Source organism: Zootoca vivipara, chromosome 6 (genome assembly GCF_965207765.1).
Source record: "Zootoca vivipara chromosome 6, rZooViv2.hap1.1, whole genome shotgun sequence".
In the NCBI taxonomy this organism is placed as follows: domain Eukaryota; kingdom Metazoa; phylum Chordata; class Lepidosauria; order Squamata; family Lacertidae; genus Zootoca; species Zootoca vivipara.
The window spans coordinates 31,363,412-31,387,972 of NC_142589.1; positions in this window are offsets into that span (position 1 = coordinate 31,363,412).

Genomic DNA, 24,561 nt, shown 5'->3' on the forward strand with positions numbered 1-24,561 from the left:
CTTTCCGTCAATTTCAGTTTCTCTCTGTTCTCATTTTTGCCCATCTTAAGTTTGGTTCTCCAAATTTTAAAATATGTGTTTTCCACCCCAAACAAAGTCCTCATCAAAATTCATTTGCCTGTTAGCTTGAATGTCTGCTATACATTTTCTCCAATAAACACTTTCCCTTCTCCTAATAATATAATGCCTTTTGTATGCTATTTTCGCAAACAATGTATTTCAGGCACACTATACTGAAATACTTGCATTTTTGTACACATTGCTTGGCTGGAGAACTGCATTGCAAAATTCACAGATCTGGGCATGTATTTATTTTTTAATTAATTTTATTTTTCAGTTTTTTTTTAAAAAAATGTTTTGACAGCAATGCAAATCAAATATTACAGTAAACCAAAAATGTTTGTCTTTCCCTCACCCCTTCTGCAATTTCTAATTTTTTAGAAAAATTATAACCCTGCATTTTCTTCGTTATGCCAATTATTAATTACTCCTTGGTTTCCTTTTAAGTTCTATTTTAACTGGTTTAAATTAGTCCTGCTAAGGAACTTGTGTGTGTATAATAACATTTCAAATAATCTACAAATTTTCCCCAGGACCTAATAAAGGTTTTCTCCTCTTGGTTCGTTATTGCTCCTGTTAATTTCGCCATTTCGGCATAGTCCATAAGTTTGTTCTGCCACTCCTCCTTGGTTGGTACAGAATCTTCTTTCCATCTCTGAGTGCAAGACATCTTGGGTGCTGTTGTGGCATACATAAACACGTTTTTTTTTTTTTGGTCTTTAGATAACTCTATACCAATTATCCCTAAAAGATGTGGGCATTTCAAAGGATAGTTGTGGGTTGGTGTGTATTCAAGAAGTGCAACTTTGGTAGGCTGAATTTCTCTCCCATCCCTAGTCAGAATATTTGGATGCTGTTTATTGTCCTTGAAGAAATGGACCACTCCTCCAGTTCCTGGAAGTCAAGTGCTAAAAAGTTCCCAATGCAAGTTGTTTAAATACAGATTAAATAGTTTAGGGGGCTGATACACAACCCTGGTGAATTCCCTTATTGGCAAGAACAGGCTTTGTCAAATTAGCCTCCAACCCACACCTAACTTTGAAGCATAGTATATTGATAGATATGTTTAATGAGATAAAGCAAGCTCTTCTCAGTGGAGAAGTTTGGTCCGTAGTCTGAAATAAAAGCCAATTTCATGTACATAAAGGCAATAAGTGGACCATTTCCAGAAGAATTCATACATTTCACTGCTGGATGGCGCAATCAAGCCAGATGGGCGGGGTATAAATAATAAAATAATTATTAATTTTTTTATTATTAGGGTCTCCCATTTTAACTGCAATTTGAATTTTTAAGGGTTTTTACAACCTTCTGTAGCATATAGTATTCTAAAGATATGTATGTTTTATCCTCCACATTGTATTTTAAACAAGCACATTCTTTAATATTTATGCTTTTTTTTAATGCTCTGTTTTAGCAGGTCTGTGACCATATCATAAATTACTTGTTCCTCTAGATCAGTGCTTTTTGCTTCCCCACCCCCATCCTTGCCCCCACAAGGAGACCTGGGCAATCTCTAAGCTTCCAAAGCAGATTGTTCCCATGGAGCAAGACTGGAAAAGTAGCTTGTCAAATGATATTATCTGCACAGTAGTGCACCCGTATCCACACACACATCCCCATAAAGAGAAAAGGAGAGAGTAAAAAACTACCCACACCTGCCTACAGAAATGACAAGGTATTGGATTCTGGTTACATTAGTGGGATGCTTTACAGTACTTAGAGCAGGTGAGTCATTACATCATCACATTCTCCTCCCTCCCCCACCCCCACTTCTCATACCAAGCCTTTTTGATGTTTTCCGTGATGGATAGAATGTGCAGAGTTTATGAAAGAAGCAATTAAGTGGGTGGCACCCTGGTATAAGGATGATATTTAAAAGTATGCTCATTTACCACAGTGACGGTACTATAATTATTCAGAGAGCCACCTCTTCTAAGGTCTTAATGCAGAGATCAAAATTCATTCCACTTTTCTAGCTTCTGGGTTCCTGGGGCAGCAACATTTTTTTTAAATAGTTTTTGTCATTTTGAACATTTCGATTCTGCCTTTCTTTCCCACCGTGGAACTTTCAGTGGTTTACATGTGGTACCCAGCCCAGTCACCCACCAAGGTGTCAATCAGACCCAGACCTGCTTAGCTTTCGCAAGGCACTGGCCTAATCTGCATTCAGACCATACCTAGAGGGATTAAACACTCAGAAATCCCATCAGTTGGTGATGGTGTGAACCTGCCCATTATTTATCAGGTCTCTCACACACAGTGTGTGTGTGTGTGTGTGTGTGTGTGTGTGTGTGTGTGTGTGTGTGATGTAGGGGGTTGGACTGGATGGCCCTTGTGGTCTCTTCCAACTCTATGATTCTATGATTCTAATATATTTTGCTAACATGCTCAATTAGAAAACTGATCTGGGATTTGGGGAACTGCAAAGCTTCCCTCAGAAGCTGAATGAACTCTGTATTAGAAAGTAAAATGTTTCTTTTTCAAAGGAAGGCTTGCTCATAAATGATGTATTTTCGCGGTTAAGGAAATCACCTTTCCAACTCCCCACCTACAGAAAAAAAAGAGTTTTATCAGAATCCGACTGAAAAGACAAGGCAACAAGCCAGCTAGCTATCAACTACTGGAAGTTGGATGGCCAAAGGCCAGCTGACTGGGCCACACTCAGACTTTTAAAAGTGGGATGGCATTTGCAAGAGGAATCTTGCTCTCAGATTATTAATTCATCTTTGATTTTCCATAGGAAGTTGACTACGGAGTAAAAAAAATGAACCAAACAGCCTGAAAAATGTTGACATGGCTACATAACGCTGGATGCTCTTAACTAGCAGTACTGTCTGAACTCAGAGTGCAGCATAATACTTAGCTCTTAAACAGACAACTCAATTAACAGTATCCTTATTGCTATCTTTTTAAATGCATGCTCAGCTGATCATTAAAATGGCCGCAATCAAGTTGGCAACGAATCCATGGATTTATGTTCCAACGTGCTAATGCAGGGGTAGCCAACATGGTCTCCTCTAGATATTGTTGGATGGCCATTTACTTTCTTGGGTTCCATGATCACTGCAGATGGTGACAGCAGTCACGAAATTAAAAGTCACCTGCTTCTTGGGAGAAAAGCAATGACAAACCTAGACAGCATCTTAAAAAGCAGAGACATTACCTTGCCGACAAAGGTCCGTATAGTTAAAGCTATGGTTTTCCCATTAGTGATGTATGGAAGTGAGAGCTGGACCATAAAGAAGGCTGATCGCCGAAGAATTGATGCTTTTGAATTATGGTGCTGGAGGAGACTCTTGAGAGTCCCATGGACTGCAAGAAGATCAAACTTATCCATTCTGAAGGAAATCAGCCCTGAGTGCTCACTGGAAGGACAGATCATGAAGCTGAGGCTCCAATACTTTGGCCACCTCATGAGAAGAGAAGACTCCCTGGAAAAGACCCTGATATTGGGAAAGATGGAGGGCACAAGGAGAAGGGGACGACAGAGGACGAGATGGCTGGACAGTGTTCTCAAAGCTACCAACATGAGTCTGACCAAATTGTGGGAGGCAGTGGAAGACAGGAGTGCCTGGCGTGCTCTGGTCCATGGGGTCACAAAGAGTCGGACATGACTAAACGACTAAACAACAACAAGTCTAGGAAGAGCTTTTCCATTTGATCCTACAGGTTGCATAAGGGAGCCCCTAACAATCAGCTTCAGTGTAGCAAAATGCTACACATGGCTTCACCTTAGCTTTGGTACCTTCTCAAGGCTCCGTTTTGTAACCAAGGACTTCCCAGCATGACTTCCTTCCAACAAGGAGAAATGGCAACACAAGGGACCCCCCCCAAAGAACTACAGGGGAGTCGTGCCAAATGACCACCTTTCTTTCTTTCTTTTTCTCTTTCTTTCTTTCTTTTAGCTGAAGAGCCGCTGTTTATCCAGGAGCAGGCAAATGGCTTGCGCAAGCTGATCCATGCTAAAGAGGGTGCTTAGCTATACATGAGATTCGCTCAGAGAAAATCTCAGGTGACAAGAGAAGATGGTCCGGGGCATTAATCCCAATATAGAAGCATGCCATATACTGACAAACATATCCAAGCTTAAGTAATTAAATCTCTTTTTGAAGATGCGCTATGATAAGGAGTTAGCGTCCTGAGCAGATTAAATCTTCTCTCCAACCCCCTCCCCACCTTGCTGCTCACATAACCGCCATTTAGTGGTGATCATATGAAATTCAGTTTCTTTATTCCCCTCACTGTAGCAAAATAACCCCATGGGGATTTCTTTTAACATTTATACTACAGTGAAATATCTATCTATCTATTTATCTGACTGCCTGCATATATATATATATATATATATATATATATATATATATATATATGCGCACAGGTACTGTATTCCACTGCCTGTTACATACATATCTAGACTCTTCCCATTATGTTCATTCTTCACTATAAGCAGTTAGTTATTTAATCTTGTTATCTCATTTTCCCTCTAAGTACATCTAGCTCTTAACAGAATGACCGTCTAAATATACCCTCATTTAATCCCTTGGCATCCTGTTCTGAAGCTCTTGTTTTTATTTTTAAATAATCAAGCATAGAGAAATGTGGTAGAAATGGTCACTGAAGCTGTTTCTCAAGACTAATCTGCCAGCAACTGCCACACATCTCATGAACAAGGCGTGTGTACATGACAGCGAAATAAAGGCTGCCCAGATTCTAAAGGACAAATCACATATGAGGAAAGAGATGGCAAGAGGTGAGATGCCAGGATATGGTCCTCCTTTTGCACTTGAATTTTGCCTGCACACCCAGAAGAAATATATTAGAGGGATAAATTTGCCAAAATCCAGGTCTGCATCTTTGTTCTTTATAAAAATAAATAAACTGCAGAGTACATGATGATATTTTTTATTAGGGAACATATAGATTGAACGGCATGCATACATAGCAAGTAATTCTTAACTCAGGTGAGGGCCATGGTTCAGCCTCTATTTTGTGAAGCACATTTTTGCTGTTTCTAAATATAATGTTATCAGTTTTGAGTTTAGCGTCTGTGACTTATTGAATGTTATTTGTTTTGTTTTATTTATATCCATTTAAATCCTGCCTTTCCTCCCAAAGGAGCCTAGGTCAGCAAACATCAGACTGTTAAAAAGGCGCAATTTCAAAAAGAAACTTATCTTAAAACATTTTAAAACCACCTAAAAATATCTAGACCTTCTCAAAACACTAAAAATCAATTATATACCTATACAGTTATGAATTTCATGCTTGCCATGGCCAGTATCTCTCAGCCATCAAATGTCTGTGTAATCAGGAATGCTTTAAAGTTTCTCCTGGAAGTTAACAATGAGGGAGACAGCACACCTCACCAGGAAAGGGCATTCCACAAACAGGGAACCACCACTGAAAAGACTCTGTCATGGGTGATCTAGGATGTGGGTGGTGCTGTGGTCTAAACCAACGAGCCTCTTGAGCTTGCCAATCATGAGGCTGGCAGTTCGAATCCACGCAATGGGGTGAGCTCTCGTTGCGCTGCCCCAGCTCCTGCCAACCCAGCAGTTCAAAAGCTTCTGAACTGCTAGGTTGGCAGGAGCTGGGGCAGAGAACCAGCACAAGTAGAGAAATAGGTACCACTGCGGCGGGAGGGTAAACGCCATTTCCGTGCGCCCTGACACTTGTCACAGTATCTCATGCACAAGAAGCAGTTTAGCCATGCAGGCCACATGACCCAGAAAAGTTGTATGTGGATAAACGCCGGCTCCCTCAACCTGAAAGCAGACAAGCGCTTAAGCCCATAGTCAAGTTTAACTGGATTTAACCATCCTGGGGTCCTTTACCTTTACCTTTTACAGGTAATCTCCAGGCAGGCAATGGCCAGAAGGAGAATTACTAACTGGGCCTCCGCTGCTGGTTGTAAGGTCCTAGGTGGTTGATATTTTATTCTATTTGTGTTTTATTAAAAATAATAATATGGACACTGCTTAGACCCAATGGTGAGTGGTGCCCATTGGAACTGATAGGATAGAAGTCCAGAGCAAAATGATGAGTGACGCCAATGAGTGGTAGAGGCAACTAGTTCTAGATTTCCTCCATTCTCTTCCCTGCTGAGTTCCATAAGGGCAACATGGTATAATAATGCTGACAGGCAGAGCAACTCTCCAGACTTCTTAGTAAGACAGCAGACAGAAAGGGACCATTGAGGGCAGACTGAGTTTGGCTGGGCAGTGTCCCAGTCACCCAAGTGAACCATTACTTAAGGCATTAATGGAGGATAGGACTGGAATGAGACTGCTATAAGACAGTATTGTTGCAAAAACTAGTTAAGGCTCAACCGGTGGACCCAGTGCTGGATTTACATATAAGCTAAGCAAGCTATAGCTTAGCGCCCCATTCTCTTGGGGGTCCCAAAAAATCATGAGTCTTTGTAAATTGTGTTTCTAAAGGAACTTTTGTTATTGCCAAATGCCAATGTTTGTTATGAATAAAAAATCATTTTAAGCTAGAGTTAATAATTATTTCACTATTAATATACTTCTTCTAAATTGTATTTCAGTTCAACAATTACTTTGATAAAATACATATTTTGATATGTGCAAATGGCTTTAGATACCTATTAGGTCCATAAATTACCATAAAGCATATATTCAACACAAAAAAACAGTGACAATTTGTTGTTGACAAAGGACAGCTGGACATATAAAGGGCCCCATTACCTTCAGTAGCTTAGGGCCGCATCAAACCTAAATCTGGCCCTGGGTGGACCTTCAGCTGTGCTCCAAGCTCTTTTTTGTGGCACAGAATAAGGTGATAATACTTTGCTGTAAACCAGCTCTCCCCATTCTTGTACCTGCCAGATGTTCTGGATTACAACATGCATCAACACCAGACAGCATGGCATTTGAGGAAGGCTCCTCTGAAGCAGCCTTCTGCAACTCAATGCCTTTCAGATGTTTTGGACTGCAACTCCCATCAGTCCCAGCCATTGTGGGCAATGGTGAGACATCAGGGAAACTGTAGTCCAAAACATCTAGGGGGGCACCAGGTTGGTGACAGCTGATATACATGAAGGAATACCACTCAATGGGATCTGTTTTCTCAAATAATAATTGTTGGGGGGGGGGTAATTATATATTATTATTATTATTATTATTATTATTATTATTATTATTTCTATACTGCTCCATATTTTTAAGGGGGGTGTCTCAGAACAGTTTGCAACACATTGAAACATCAAATAAAACAATCTGGACTAAAGCATTACTGAAGTAAATCAAATATAAAGTATATATTCAAAGCAACATAATTAACAGGAAATAAAAATATTTCCCTGAAGACTTCAAAATAAAACATTACAAAGGAGTTCAACTACAGAATGCACATTCAACACAGCAAAGTTAACAGAAAGGGGTTTTGTCTTAAAAAACATTTCAAAAGAAAACATTACTAAAGGAAGTCAAATATATCATATTCATGTTAAACAGCATAATTATCAAGAGAATAAAATATTATCATAAGCATAGAAAGCTTCATCTCAGCAAATAATCTCTCTGCTTATATTTGATCAATAACAATTTTCCTTTTGCTGTATATTATCCGTGGCGCCGACTGAACATTTTCCCAAAGTCATAGTACCCATGGAATCTCATGCATCCCCTTTCTGTAAAGCAAAGGATTGAAAGGAATAAATTGAACATGCTTATCAAGATCATTGAATTGCTAAGAAGATCAATACTTTAATAATATTCTCAACTTTGACCTGAGCTATTACTTTTTTCCAGACACAATTCGCCAAGCGTGAATTTTACACCAACGCACAACACTGAACTTTGAAAATAAGGAAGATTTGCAAAACTCCAGTTCATTTCAACACACGTTTTACAGGAGATGTTTCCACTCAGTCATAGTGGAACCTGGTCTGACCAGGGTTCATGAGCGGGAGGGTTTAGCCCTGCTGGTTGCTGCAAGGAGGGCAAAGGCAAACCCTGCAACCCACAGGACTGAATCATCTGCTCATCGGCTGGGGTTCTGCTTCCCCAGAGCATCTCTTGGGGGAACACACTGGCAGAGCAGACCCCTGCAGTCTGGCATTCTGTCTCGACCCAATCTGGCCCAAACCCGAATCCCTCAAATATTCCTCAAATATTTCAGATTCAAATGAATCTGCTGCATAGCTCCGCCAGATGATGCTTGGATGTGTGTGTGTGTTTTATACCACTTGGTGTGCTTTTTTAAAGTAAGTTGCTTCAAAATGCTTTAAAATAAACAAATCCCACTTCCTGAAATAAGATGCAAACTGAAATGTAGATTTCCTTCAAAATTCACATTCCTCTAGGGGAAAGTGTGTGTTAAAATGCTGAATTAAAATAACATATGAAATGTGCAGGTTAGGTAAAATTGCATGACAAAAAATATATGTTAGGGACAAAAGTGCATAGAAAAGCTGAAGGGTTTTTTTTTAAAAAAATAATCACAACTGATTTTAAGAATGGAAAAATAAGGGACTGAGAGGAACTGAAATCGATCAATTCACCCACCCCTACCTGCACCCTTGAATTTTCAACCAAATTCAGTTTCACAACCCATTTCTGTTTTGTTCAAACAACCAAAGCCTGGCAAAAGCATTTGCTTGTGTGTGTATTACTTTTAATGAAATAGTCATGAGACAAATTCATGAAAAGGGTGGATGACATGGAAGGGGTGGGAGAACTTTGTCTGGTAGAGAGAGAGAGAGAGAGAGAGAGAGAGAGAGAGAGAGAGAGAGAAGATGGAAATTGGTTTCAGTAAACTCCAAAGGAGCCAAAGTTGTTTCTCCGCTAATTATGTTTCTGTCTTGAGAAGCAGATGGAATTTTTGTGACTCTTTCTTGGCTCCCATGATGGTGAAAAGGAGCCAGAGATTTGTTATTTATTTATTTATTTTAAATAGAGACTCTCCTGTAAAGAAATCAGGAAACAATAGTGGCCTGTCACAGCAGGCTGATGTCTACCTTTGATCAGCCAAATGAAAGTTGCAGGCATTTCTTATAAAAAGGAGATTGCTTATCGATCTATATCAAAATATGCATGCTAATCCCAAGGAGCAGAGAGTATTTTCAAGCGGAGTTAATAATCTGATTGCTGTCCTGTCTCACGCAATTCACTGAACCTGGAGCTCTAATCAGGTCCGGGCCCTTGCAGTCAAATGCACTTTGCTTTTTAAATTTGGATGGGTGACACTGATTGAGGAGTCCTTGTAAAAGGGTTGACAAATCAAATTGTTTGTTCCAGTGGTGTTTTGCCAGAGATCAAGTCCAAAGTAATAAGCAGTGAATTTGTTCATTACCAGCAAGGGTGAAGGGAATGATAAAATTCACCTGCATCATTATCACGAGCCACAGCATCGATAAAATAAATAAATAAATAAAAAATGGTTTGGCTCAGAAGACGAAACGAAACAAAACAAAAGTGGATTCGTGGGTTTGAACTTAAGAAAGCCCTGATGTCTTTATGTTCTTAAATTGACTCCATGGAAAAAGTACAGCTAAGTCTATGACACAAGCACAGGATTTATATTTTAAAAAGTAGCACCTTGAAACTGAAGTAGTTAACTTTGGGGTTTTCAAAGCCAAACCATGTTCTTAAGGGAAAGAAGACGGGCAGAATCAACCCTGATATTTATTTTTAGTTCTGATTAATTCTTATGAACATGAGAATGTTCTAATGGGAGTATGGATACAGTGACTAGGTAGAAATATGATAATCCAATAATCCAATGGCCTTTTTGCTTGGAGTGCTGATTAATTTTGTCTTGTGGCATAATATATAATTCTCTGAGTGGCATTCCTTTATGTCAGAAGGGTGCAGCTGCAACAGTGTGATGAAATAGTTATTTCTATTCCCTGTTAAAAACATTTCTGCACTGTCTTTCATTCTTTAAGGATACCAGGTACACAATGTTAGGTACAAAGAAAATTGAACAAAGTCACAATGCAGTACCAAACTGCGGGAGGCAGTGGAAGACAGGAGTGCCTGGCGTGCTCTGGTCCATGGGGTCATGAAGAGTCGGACACGACTAAATGACTAAACAACAACAACAACAACAACAACATGAAGCAGCAGATCAAACCACTGGACCATTCAACTCAGCACTGTCCACATTGACCAGCAGTGGCTCTCTGGGACCTCTGCCATGCAAAGCACTGTCTGGCTGTTCCCAGATAGGAGTGGCGACTTTGCAGCAAGGAAGAAAGAGGTGCTATATGCACAAGCTGCTTGACCGTGTCTGTTCAATTGATGAGTTTACGCTAAGCTCCAGTTTGGGAGAAAGGTCTTCTACCACCCACCAATGCAAAACATGCTTTTCCCTCCTGCTCTCCATTGTTTCATAGTACCCACTCCCCACCCACCCACCCACCCCATATCCAATTTATTTTTCAACAACAGCACTGGTTTGGTGCTTGTGGGAATCAAGCTGCATGCCCTACACAATTCTTTTTATGAAGGAAGAAGGGGGGGAGGGGGCTGGTGTAAATATGTAAACTCTCCTTCCCTTCCAGAATATGTTTCGAAACCACACCAGACATCTGGTCTTCCAGAAGGCCTGCAGTTCTTTTCATGTTTGGAGGGATAGTTTGATAACAAACTTGTCTAATAAATATAGAGCTGAAAGACAACAGAGAAGTACTGCTTGCTGTCTTCTGACATTTTTGATGTTTTCCTAATTTATAACATTAAAAATGGTTCAAACAGATGGGCTTTAATATATTCTCCCGTACAAACATGTGGCTTAACTTGTGTACAATATCAGCTCTCTTTGGAGACAAGGTCTCCAACTGATGTCGTTTGGTTCACTCTAAGCCTTTTGCAGGAACGATTTTAACCATTTGAGAGCGCTTTTCATTGATAGGTGCTAGTTTAGCTTGGTCACCTTGGAGCTAACAGCTGATTTGTACTTTAAAAAAGAAAGAAAGTATGCACCCAGCATCAGGCACAATGTTAATGTGAAATATGTAATCACATTTTACACGTCTGTTATTTTCTTTTTTTAAGGCACAGGATTGCCAGTTAACTTCCAGGCCCAATTCAAGGGCTGTGTTAGACCATTGAAGCCCTAATCGTGAGTGTGCTGGGGGAACCCCAGAGGCATAACTGGCTGTGCTACCTTACTGGAGGAGCTCCTCTGTGCTTGTCGAGTGGCTTTGATGCTGCATTTTAAGGCCCCTACTTTGCCAGGACAACATAAGAACATAGCAAGAGCCCTGCTGGATCAGGCCAAAGGCCCATCTAGTACCTGCAGTGCCGATCGCGCAGCGGGTCGGAGGCCAGGGGAGCGCACAGGAGCGCGCGCCCATACACATGCACACACACTCTTTTTGGCACATTTCTGGGTCACAGGAGCACCGGAAATAGCTTGTGCGCATGTGCACAAGCCTCCTCCGACCCAGAAGTGTGCCGGAAATGATGCTTGCACATGTGCGCAAGCTATTTCCAGTGCTCCTGTTACCCAGAAGTAGGCAGTCGTGCCGTGCCACACCAGTAAGAGTGGGTGGCAGCAGTGGGCGGCGGGGGTCGCCGCGGGCCGGATAACTGCATCCTTTGGGCCGTAGTCTGGGGGTGCCTGATCTAGACAGATCCAAGAAGCGTTTCAGTTAAACATGTAAACTTTGTATGAGAAATTGGGTTGGCAAAAACAGAACTCCACAGCGCCATCTGGTGTCACAGTGTTAGAATGCATATACAACACATATCAAGCACTTTTTCTTTGCCAATGCAGCTGAATCCACAGTGGCCAACCAGATTCCTATGGGAAGCCTACAAGCTGGATATGAACCCAATTATACTCTGTTCACCTGTGATTCCTACTGCACTGCAACCTTTCCTCATAGAAGAGTTGCTCCACCCCCTTGACAATTTTGTTTGCCCTTTTATCATCTTTTCCCAACTCTGCAATATCCTTTTTGAAGTGAGGCAACCAGAACTTTGCAGAGCCTTTCAAATGTGGTTCCACCATAGGTCTGTTGTAGGCTAGCCATGTAAGGGGAAAGTGGAATGAGGAAGTAAGTGATGGACATTTAGGATCCCAGCAGACAGGAAAGTAAGTTCAAACATCCCTCCATGCCACATCCTGCTTCCTTACAGGCTTTAACACTCAGATAATGATAGTATATATTATGGTCAACATGAACTAAGTGGCATTGCTCTGCTTTTTAATATGTTTGCACCCAGTGTTCCCTGATTTGGTGCCTTGCAGATGTTATTGGATCACACCTCCCACCACCTCTGACCATTGGGCCATGCTGAATGGGGCTGATGGGAGTTCTAGTTCAAAAACTCTGGAGAAGGGCACCAAGTTGGGGGAGGCTGTTTGCACCAATCTGAGAGACATCACTGAATGACAAGGAGGCATGTCATATTTCGGATCCCCTGTTTCTGAATCAAAAACGCTAGGGAGACACATTCACCCAGGTTCATTGTGCTTTAGAAACAAGGTTTTCAAACAATCTGATCTCTTAACATGAAGTGGTTTTGACTCCTTTGTATGCTAAGAAAAAGAAGCATGCAAATGAGCTCCCACTTTGCTCTCTAGAAAAATGTGCAAATGCTTGTGTTCCCAGCATGTTTTCTATCATTCCTCTAATTAGATGTTAACTCTACATTTCACCAGCAGCTTAGATCATTGGAGTTTGCCACGGTTGATGTACAACCATCTTTTCCTACCGGGGCATGTGCTGAGCACCTAATCCGAACCCATTTCAGTCTGTCAGGTACTCAAACATGGGTTCATTCCAACCTGTTCCATCTCAACGCATGCCATTCTGTCCTGTTCCGTTGAAGGCCATTCCATTCCAATTTACACATTTTATATGCATTTTGTGCACTGAAAATGCACGGCAAAAAAACAAAGAAAAACCTGACTCAGTTGGAACTTGTGTTCTGATCCATGAGCAAATTAGGGAGCCTCGGGTCAGTCTACTGCGAAAGTAGCAAAACAAATTCCTCCTCCCTTCCTATCCCTACCCACTTGGTTCCATAGCTGCCAAGTTATCCCTTTTTTCAGGGATTTTCCATTATGCTGAATAGGCTTCCTCACGAGAAAAGGGAAAACTTGGCAGCTATGCTTGGGTCATCAAAGACCAGGAATAAGGAACCTGCCCCCCCCCCATGACCTGGAAGCTGTACGCAGGCTCCCTCGGCCAATAACGCGAGATGAGCGCCGCAACCCCAGAATCGGTCACAACTGGACCTAATGGTCAGGGGTCCCTTTACATATATATATATATATATATATATATATATATATATATATATACCCTCACAAAGTGGTTAAAAAATAGAATTCCATCTCACCATCCAAACCCATGAAAAGCCAGTATTAGACACACATGCACAGTTTGCCAATAGCATTAAAGTAGCAATACACACTTAACAATATTTCACCTGTACCATTGCTGACTTACGGGTAAGTCAGATGCTGACACCCGGTTTCGATTTGTAGACCACCAGCCAATATGAAATCGATGTCATGTGTTTTGAGGAACGCACAATTTATATGTCCTCAGTAAAGGTTTCTGATTACATTAAATATCTTTTAATATTGCTTGGGTATTAAGAATACTGAAATAAACCTCATAAACACCTGTTTCAACACATTGATGGTGCAGTTTAATACAATGTCACCTCTATCTTAATAACAATATTGCAAGGGGGTAGGTGTGAAAGGCCTTTGATGGCTTTTCTTTTTTAATGAGAGAGACCCTTTGTTTTCAGAGGTGGAGTGGGTGCCTGTTATTTTGCCTTTGTACATATCACGGTAATCTTTTTGAACTTTTTATTTAGTACTTAATTCTTTTTTAAAATATTTCAAAAAACATTTAGTTGAATTTTATGAGAATTATGCTTTAAGAAGGTTGCGTTCTACAGAATGTTTTTAAAGCATTGTGTACCAAAAAAGCGTAGACCAGGGGAATGCGTTAATAAAATTACACATATTTGTGAGGGGAAAACATACAAAACTATGTGCTCTTAGATAAGACTGCCTTGCAACAATGTATATGGTATTCCAAAGCGCATACAAAAATGTTTTTACTAAGGAAAGTTCCTAGTAAATGTCTAATGAATTTGCATGGCATTTTAAAAAAATGCAGATTGGGGTAGAAATATGGAAAACTGAATTTTAGATTGGAAAAAGACCCCCCCCCAAAAAAATATATGTTGGTGACCCTTGATCTGAGTTTAGAACCTAACAATTCTAGAAATCTCTCTAGAACATAACTTTAGCAAGGCACCCACAGACTAGGTAATGTGATTTGCCAGTGATGTGGATGAGAATGTTATGACTCTCCTAGATCAACAGATCTTTGGAGTGCTTTCAATCTCTCTCTCTCTCTCTCTCTCTCTCTCTCTCTCTCTCTCTCTCTCTCTCACACACACACACACACACACACACACACACACACACACACACACAGAGGCCACCTACTGCAATGCAGTTGTGACCCTGAAGTACCACTTATGGGGCATCACATTTGCTAACACCTGCTCCTCAGAGGTTTTTTGCTGACATAGCTAGTCTTACCATTCAACTGCAGATGAGTTCAAAACAGTCAACCTTTGAAACTTACATTTCATTGGGGAGAATGTGTCTTTTCATGGGGAACTATCTCATGAGGCCCAGAAGCCACAATAAATCCTATTTGACATGGTCTCCTTAGGGGCGGGGCTTATTGCCATGCTATAGCATCCTTAATATTTGATGTACGTTTTAGCATTAAAGGGTATGGGTTCCTTTCCAGCGGTTTTCCCAGGAGCTGGAGGAGGGTTTATTAAGAACATTTGTTACGTTACCGAAGGGATCAAATTTTTCCTCACCTTTTGGAAGTCAGAGTTCAGAAGTCTCCTTCAGGTCACAACTGAAATAAGACTGAGAAACCTCCCTGTGAAAGATGTTTGTATTTATTTTCTCTCTTCCCTCTGCTTTGTGCTTGATGCCTATGAAGCTCCCGTTACTGAGCTCTCAATATAGCCCATCACAGGGAGCTTCATTCTCTAAAACAGAATAATTTCAGATCAACCAATCTATGTGAACTGCATGAATTTACTGCTGACTTGGTTTACTATTATTATTATTATTATTATTATTATTATTATTATTATTATTATTTCATTGATTTTATATACCACCCTAAACCAGAAGAAGAAGAAGAAGAGGAAGAAGAAGAAGAAGAAGAAGAAGAAGAAGAAGAAGAAGAAGAAGAAGAAGAAGAAGAAGAAGAAGAAGAAGAAGAGTAGTAGTAGTAGTAGTAGTAGTTTGGATTTGATATCCCGCTTTATCACTACCCGAAGGAGTCTCAAAGCGGCTAACAATCTCCTTTCCCCTCCTCCCCCACAACAAACACTCTGTGAGGGTGGGTGGGGCTGAGAGACTTCAGAGAAGTGTGACTAGCCCAAGGTCACCCAGCAGCTGCATGTGGAGGAGCGGAGACACGAACCCAGTTCACCAGATTACAAGTCTACCGCACTTAACCACTACACCACACTGGAGGTCTCTGGGTAGCTTCAGTAAAACCTGTGGTGTGTTACATGCACACATCAGTCACATAGGAGAAAGGGACATGGGAGAAATGGAACAGGGACATTGTCAAGTAACTAAAATGTGGAATGCATCACCAAGGCTTTAGTTATCCATGGCAAAGCCTCTCCATAAGTAGCTGTGAGTGGCTGGAGTCCTGACATTGACATTGCTTCTGTTTACATAGCTGATACATGGGGACCATACTTTGTCTAAATAATCGTGTTTAGTTTGACCTCGAAGAACTCTTTTGTGTTGCATTTGATACTCGGAAAGAACCAAATCCCAAACTTTCCCTTGCCATCATCAAAAATTGAACTTTAGTGTGGTGATGGTGGTGTTGTTGTTGCTGCTGTTACAGTATTAATCTCAGTTTGTATTGATAATTATTAGTATTAGATATTATTAGGGGTGTTTCGTCCCTCCTTCTCTGAGGTCTGCCCTAGCCGACGGTTGAAACAGACCCAGCAGACTTTCTATTTGATGCTCCAGTCCCTGACAGCCCCAGATCACTTGGGGTGGCCTGACCCAATCGGGGGCTATCGGGGGCTGTCTCAGCCCAACTCAGCCCACATCCAGATCCCACTGAAGTGGCACAGTTGGGTTCAGGCTTTGGCCAAGCCTGGTTCTCACTCCTAGTTTTTACACTTTCCTTGTTTTATAGTTCTAACTGTTTTCTTTCTTTCATAATTGTATATTTTATTGTTGTAACCCAATCTAATAAACACAAACAAACAAACAAACAAACAAACACATATTGCTTTGTTGTTTGCCACCCTGGGCTCCTTTGGGAGGAAGGGTAGGATAGATATCCAACAAACAAACAAACAAACAAACAAACAAAATATTGATTCCTTTCATGAGAATCATCCCTTATATTGTATATCTTTTGCTTGTAATTAATGTATAGACAATCAACTCATAAAAGTGTGTGTGTGTGTCTGCGTCTACATACACATTTTATGAATCCACTGCCTATACATTTATTACACACGAAACCTATTATGTGTATAATTCCTGATCTGGTTAGTAAAACATCCTGGAGGTTTCATGTAACTCTTTAATTATGAACTGCAGGGGACACCACAGAACAAATATTTAAAATGTCTAGACAGCCAGTCATCAGAGAATAACCATTTAATTGGGTCAAGTTAATGCTGTTAGATCCTGTGCGTTCTAGGGAGAAGGGAGAGATTTAGCATGGCTTTAATTGCTCAACACTTTGATGGCATGTGTGTGTGTGTGTGTGTATGCTGTCTGCTATTGATGGGATTTGCTTCTGTATTGCAGAAAAACTGAATAGCTGGGGCTTGAAAGATGATCAGTATGGAATTTTTCCTCCCTGGGTTATATGCAGAGGTAAAATATATCCACTTTGTTATCACCAGGATACAGGCCCTCCAGACCCTCCAAGTGTCCCTATTTTCCAAGGACGTCCCTGATTTAGAGAAGCCATCCTGGTTTCTGATTTGATCCCAGAATGTCCCAGTTTTCCTTAGAATGTCCCTATTTTCATTGGAGAAATATTGGAGGATATGGAGTCATTCGACCCCCGAGCCATCTGAAGACAATCCTGTATAGGGAAGTTTTTTTAATGTTTAATGTTTTGTTATGTTTTATTATATTATATTATATTATATTATATTATATTATATTATATTAATGTTTGAAGTTGCCCAGAGTGGGTGGGACAACCCAGGAAGATGTGTGGGATATAAATAGTAAAATTATCCTTATGGAATTGACCGTCTCTATTTTCATCGGAGAAATGTTGGAGGGTATGGAGCTCATTCTCAAGGCATAGTTACACTGCAAACTTAAATTGGTTTATTAATCATTCCATCATCCAGGGCATATTGGAAATGTAGTTCAGAAGCAGGAAGCTAAAGCCTACTAGAAAAGAAGTCACTGCATTTTCATTAAAGTTCCCAGTACTCTTTGCAGAGAAGAAGACATGGATAAAAATCAAAGTGTGCAGTCTGCTGATACCAAGGGTCAATTGTTAGTCTACCAGACAGCTAAAGCAGGCTTCCTCAACCTCGGCCCTCTAGATATTTTTTGGCCTACAACTCCCATGATCCCTAGGTAGCAGGACCAGTGGTCAGGGATGATGGGAATTGTAGTCTCAAAACATCTGGAGGGCCGAGGTTGAGGAAGCCTGAGCTAAAGCTTGGGGTCTTATAATCACAATGGTGATAATTTGTAACCACACAACTATCCTTGAACAAAGAATCTGGGGTCTTGTGAATAATGTGGTGAAATAATCTTTCAATGTTGGTGAATTATGAAGATGATGAAATAAATACATGGAATTTCAAAGATACCCATGGACTTTGGACCAGTTGAAGTTACAGTTCCCAGAATGGTTTAACACTCAATCCTTCTTCATAGGGAACTCCGAGAATTGTAGCTCTATGAGGGGAATAGGGCTGTCCTATAAACTGTCCTATAAACTGTTTGACCAAACTGCGGGAGGCAGTGCAAGACAGGAGTGCCTGGCGTGCTATGGTCCATGGGGTCACGAAGAGTCGGACACGACTAAACGACTAAACAACAACAACATAAACTGTCAGGATCGTTAACAAACTATAGCTCCCACAATTATTTGGGGGAAGCAAGGACTCTTTCAAGTGGCATCATAGCATGTTAAATGTATGCTGTGAACATGACCTCTTGGACTGCCCCCCCCTCCTTCCAACTACACCCGGTCAACTGACACCAACTGCCTGCAGGAAGGAAGAAGAGATTGAGGGAGGCAGGCAATACAGCATCAGGATCTGCCTCAGTTTAAGTGCTCTCACACATAGACACACAAACATGTTGGGCCAACTGGCACCAATTGGCCCAGCGAAGGGAAGAAGAGATTGAGGGAGACAGCCAAATAATAAGGCCCTTCTCCAGCTGGACTGTCGCCTTCTTCCTTGAGCCTCACAGAGCCAGTTTATAGTCATTTTTCTATGGGAAGGTACATCTAATGCTGGCTCCTGCCTCAATGCTGGTTGTTTTGCATTGATCTTTGCGGCTCTTGGCACATCTCTTGTGTTTTATAAATCTTGTTAGTGGCTTTGAGGACTCTAGCTGAAAAGTCGGATACAACTCTACTGCTGCTGCTGCTACTAATGGAACAATAATAGCAGAGGAAAACTGCACACAGACCTAATTTGAATTAAGATCTTTCCAGTTCAAATCAAAGAGGGCTATCAGTGGTTACCAGCCAGAATGGCTATGTTCTCCCTCCACTGTGCGAATGGCAAATGGGGGGAAGCACAACTGAGTTCAGGTCCCGCTTTCAGAATTCCCAATTTGGTTGGCCACTCTGAGAATTGGACGCTGGACAACATGAGCCATTGGCCTAATCTAGCAGGGCCCTTCTTATAGTCTTAAATCAGGCACCCCCAAACTTCGGCCCTCCAGATGTTTTGGACTACAATTCCCATCATCCCTGACCACTGGTCCTCTTAGCTAGGGATCATGGGAGTTGTAGGCCAAAACATCTGGAGGGCCGCAGTTTGGGGATGCCTGTCTTAAATCTCTTGCTGACATCATACTGGCTTACAGTGCACCCTAAAACATAAGAGCATGACAAAACATTTATCCATCCTTGTTCTGGCAACCCTTGGCTGCTCTTCCACATATTAAAGTTCCATTCACCACAGGTTGGCTCATCCATGAGGCAGGGTGAAGCAGCCACCTTGGGCAGCAAAACCTCCCAAGGTGGCACCCGCTGCCTCTGCCATTGGTGGAGAAGTGGCCTAGAATCAGCACCAATTTCCAGTGAGAGAACTCATAAGACCTTGCTTGAAATTGGCATTGATGCCGGCATTGCTTCTCTGCCAGTGGCAGAGGCAGCACGGCAGGCGGTGCAGTGGCAGGGTGGCACTTCCTGTTTCACCCCACACAGTGAAACAGTGCGCGCTGACCCTCGTTCACCAGGTGAAGGCCGTAATTCTGTTAAGAGTTGTTATGAGCCCACCTCTTTCTAGGGAGAGCCCTTAGGCCCACCATTCTGCTTTAATTCTCCCATGGCATCAATGACATTTCCGAACACCATCTTTGAAAGCACCGTATGCCTTTGTGTAGTGAAGAACCAGTAGGGTCTCAATTTTGCCATCAATCATATTTAATAGCGCATGCAATTAATGTAATTTTGTTATTGAAGATTCCTGTCTGTTCAATAGCTTGCACAAGACAATTATGGTTCTCTCTCTCTCTCTCTCTCTCTCTCTCTCTCTCTCTCTCTCTCTCTCTCTCTCTAAAAAGCAAAAACCAACCCCCCACCCCCACATACACACATGGAATCAGATATTGCCTTTTGAATTTAGAGCAATTAAACATGGCCATTATAGATGATATATTATAAAATATTCATTGAACAAGTGGATGATATGACAGCTCTTTGAGCTACAATTAAATAACATTTGAATCAAACAATACAATTTATGGGAAGGATTGTGTTCCTCTCTGGAATAAAGGACACACATGACACAATGCATTTTTTTATGCTGGGTACAGTCACACGAACTCTGTTCAGTGCATTGTCCAAAAGCCAAGCAGTGAAAGCAATTGCTTTGGCTATGCATCAGGAGCAGTGATGGTTCTTATGGTGTTATGCAATATATAATTTGCTTAATAAATTATTTGTCACGGTGACCCTGTAGCTTAATAGCACAGCAATTGTTTTGCATGTACAGCACACTACAGCACACTACACCACAGTGTGATGTAGTGGTTAGGAGCGGTAGACTCATAATCTGGTGCACTGGGTTTGTGTCCCCACTCCTCCACATGCAGCTGCTGGGTGACCTTGGGCTAGTCACACTTCTCTGAAGTCTCTCAGCCCCACCCACCTCACAGGGTGTCTGTTGTGGGGGAGGAAGGGAAAGGAGATTGTTAGCCACTTTGAGACTCCTTAGGGTAGTGATAAAGTGGGATATCAAATCCAAACTCTTCTTCTTCTTCTTCAGATTCAATCCCAGGCATCTCTAAGTACTTCAAGTCCCAGCTCGAGGCAAAGCTAGATGCAAGCTAATTTCATTAATGCAGTCAATGTGTGTGCGTATATATATATATATATATATATATATATATATATATATATATATGGCATGTGGGTGTGTTTCCACTTTTCACCGAAACCGCTTGACTGATAGTGTTCAAATTTGCACACAACGTCCCATGCTACTGTGAGAGGAAGTATATACCATTTGTGTAGACAGATGTCACACCTGCGCAAGGTAAAAAACCCCAAACCCCGTGTTTCAGAACACACAACTCACCCCAAAGTGCATGCTGGGGAAAAAGAAGCCAGAAGAGGTTGCAAAACAGCACCCTCTAGTGGCGGCTACATTGGTACTGCAGCTAGAAAACCTTCACCCTCTATCAGCAGTTACACTGGTACTGCAGCTAGAAAACCTTCCCTCTCTACAGCACCTCGCCTCGCCTTTACAGACTAGGCCGAATTAGGCCGAATGGAGGTGGGGATTTGCATGGGTGGGTGTTGGGGGGACGGACAAAATAGGTCATGGGTTGGGACAAGGTGGGGGAAAACACAGGGATGAGCCACAGCAATGTGTGGCCGGGCCAGCTAGTGTGTGTGTGTGTGTGTGTGTGTGTTCTTATGTGTAGTAGACATGACCATGTGCAACCTTGGGGTGGCAGGGAGTTTAATTCTTCTTCTATAGCCCCACAATAATGGAAAAAACATAAGAAGAACCTGCTAGATCAGACCAATGGCCCATCCAGCCCAGCATCCTTTTCTCCACAGTGGCCCCTGTGGAAAAACCCTAGTCTAGCAGGACTTTAACTCAACAGCACTCTCCCCTTCTGTGATTTCCACCACCTCGTATTCAGAAGCCATTGATGGCCTTATGCTCTGTGAATTTGTCCAAGCCTCTTTGGAAGCCATCCAATTTGGCGGCCATTGGTGGCTCCTGTGGGAGCAAGTTCCAATAGTTTAACAGTGAGCTGTGTAAAGAAGTACTTTCTTTCTGTCCTGAATCTTTCAACATTCAGCTTCATTGGATGCCCACAAGTACTAGAGGGATAAAATCTTTTCTCTATCCACCTTCTCTATAATTTTATACGCCTTTGTCCTGTCACCTCTGGCTTGCTTTTTCTCTAAAAGAAAAAGGCCCAAATGCTAGATTTCCTTGACTTCTCTATGAAGCAGCTATTTAAATTTCAAGAGAAGCTTCCATGGACTTTGGCACAAATTGGAGTGTCCCTTGAAATGCAGTGCAGGTGTACCACAGACACTAACAGTGTTATGGTTTTCAACAGCGAAATAGAATTGATTACCAAAAAGGATGTTCTTTGTACAGGAAAATAATTCTGTATCTCTATATGGAAAGCACTGGGCACTGTGCCCCTGCATTGAGAGATTACAAAATCCAGTGGGCACCACTGAATTCCAGTTCATAAAATGTTTGGGAGGGGGCTGGCGGGGGGATACAGCATCATTTTGGACTCAGAATTCCCAGGGATTGAATTTCTATAGCCCCTTTTAAAAAACCTGTATGTTTGTGGTCATATCTGTTAGTAACCAGTTCTGTAAGCTCTCAGTATTGTCTTCATGGAATCAGCTGTGAGCAGCGAATTTCAATGAAAACAGAGGATGTATATAACCCAGAGTTTGAAGACTGAGGACCTTTTATTAGTAAAATGAACTAAGAAAAGCTACGCTTCAGAAACCAACATGTAAATCCTGCAAGAAGTGCATCTTCAGAACATTTCTTGTGCTGTAATGAAAAACACTCCATCGCAGATACTAGCCTTTAAAGGAAAACTTTATTAATATATAACATGCAGCCTCTTAATGGGGCCTGAGTATAAATTATGCCTGAGGCCTCCCAGTTTCAGTTTACACTCCTGAATTTTAGAATTCGGGTTTTTAAGAGTAGCCCATAATTCTCCAGATACAGAGAGTCATAATGATTTACAACACAGGGTTTTAAGACTGCTCCATGTAATACCTGTTTACATAATAACCATTAGGGCTAATTGTATCTAGACATCAGCACATGCTCCCGGGTGCTTTGAAAAGTGAGATGCCTGGAAGCAGGACCTCAGGGATGCCCTTGGTAGCCGACAGTACCCTCTAGATGTCGTTGGACTCTGACTCCCAGCATCCTCAGCCAACATGGCCAATGGTCAGGGAAGGTTGGAGTTGTGAGTTGGATTCCCATGTCCAGAAGATAGGTCAATTGCCTGATCTGGATGGGGTTGCACACCTTCTGAAGGAACAAGTGTGGTATCTGGGGGATGCTCCTGGATATACCTTTGTAACTTGAGGTACAGGTGACCTGGGTGACTAGGGGTGTCTTCTACCCATTTCGCTTGGAAGGAAACCTAATGTATGACATGGTAGAAGTATATAATATTATGCATGGTGTGAAGTGTATCATTGGCTGCTAACCCTGTTGGCTATGCTCTGCCTTCACAGTTGGCAACAGCAATGCTTCTGAACAGGTAAAAGGTAAAGGTAAAGGACCCCTGGATGGTTAAGTGTAGTCAAAGGCAACTATGGGGTCCAGCGCTCGTCTCGCTTCAAGCCGAGCGAGCTGGCGTTTGTCCACAGAAAGCTTTCTGGGTCATGTGGCAAGCATGACTAAACTACTTCTGGCGCAACTGAACAGCATGACAGAAGCCAGAGCGCACAGAAATGCTGTTTACCTTTCTGCCACAGTGATACCTATTTATCTTCTTGCACTGGTATGCTTTTGAACTGCTAGGTTGGGAGGAGCTGAGACAAATGGACAGAGCTCACCTCGTCACGGGGATTTGAACCACGACCTTCTGATTGGCAACCCTAAGAGGCCCAGTGGTTTAGACCACAGTGACATCCGCGTCCCTTTACCTTTTGCTTCTTAGTAACAGTTGCTGGAAACCACAGGTGGGGAGAGGGCTCTTTTGCTTGGGTTCTGCTTGCCAGTTTCCCACAGCCACCTGGTTGGCCACTATGGGAACAGGATGCTGGCCTTGATGGGCCATCCAGCAGGCTCTTCTTATGTTTTTTGACTGAGCTGGCTTGGCCACTGTGGTCTTGGGATTGTAACCTCTGGAATCAATTACCAGCTAAAATTAGACAAACACTTGAGGGAATATTATTAAAGCAGTCAGCATAGGCCAGGAGTAGTCAACCTTTTTATACCTACCGCCCACTAATGCATCTTTCTTGATGGTAAAATTTCCTTACCGCCCACCAGTGCTCGATGGAAGGAGAATTCAGCTTGTGTTGTAGAACCCCCTACCACCCACCTAGAATCCTGAAACACCCACTAGTGGGTGGTAGGGACCAGGTGGTAGGGACCAGGTTGACAACCCCTGGCATAGACAATAATGAACTGGATGGGCCAGAGCATCTCCTTCACATGCAGAAGGTCCCAGGTTTAATCCTTGGCATCTCCAGGTTGGGCAATGTGAGACCCCTGCCTGAAATCCTGGAGCCAGTGTCAACCAAACTGATTCTAAATGGACTGATAGTCTGACTCAGTATAAGGCAGCATTCTATGTTCCTATCAGCACAGTTCCACCACAGGCTCCCAAAGCCCCAGATTTTGTTCCTCCTTGGTGTCTCAGCCTTGTCCATCTACCCTTCCCAAGAGTGTGAGCAGTGACGACACTTGCCTTGCCCTCTCTTTCTGCACATTCAGAATATGGAAAGTGGTAACAGTAGGAAGTCGCTGGAGGCCAGCAAGGAGGGCCTCATGACTGCATCTTTTGTCCAACAGCCCCCCAAAATCTGGAGCCAGAACTGTCATTCATGAAACTAAATATGTAAAGGAATACAAATGCTAAGCATTAATATTGCTAATTTATTCCAAGCTGCTTTCCTTCCCTCTTAATTGCTTCTCGATGTTGGGGGGGGGGGGCTGTCTTCTCTTTTTAGAGTTCAGAGTTTAGCAAGTAAAACTCTTGTATGAAATATTGTTAATATTGTCAAATTAATTTCCTTTG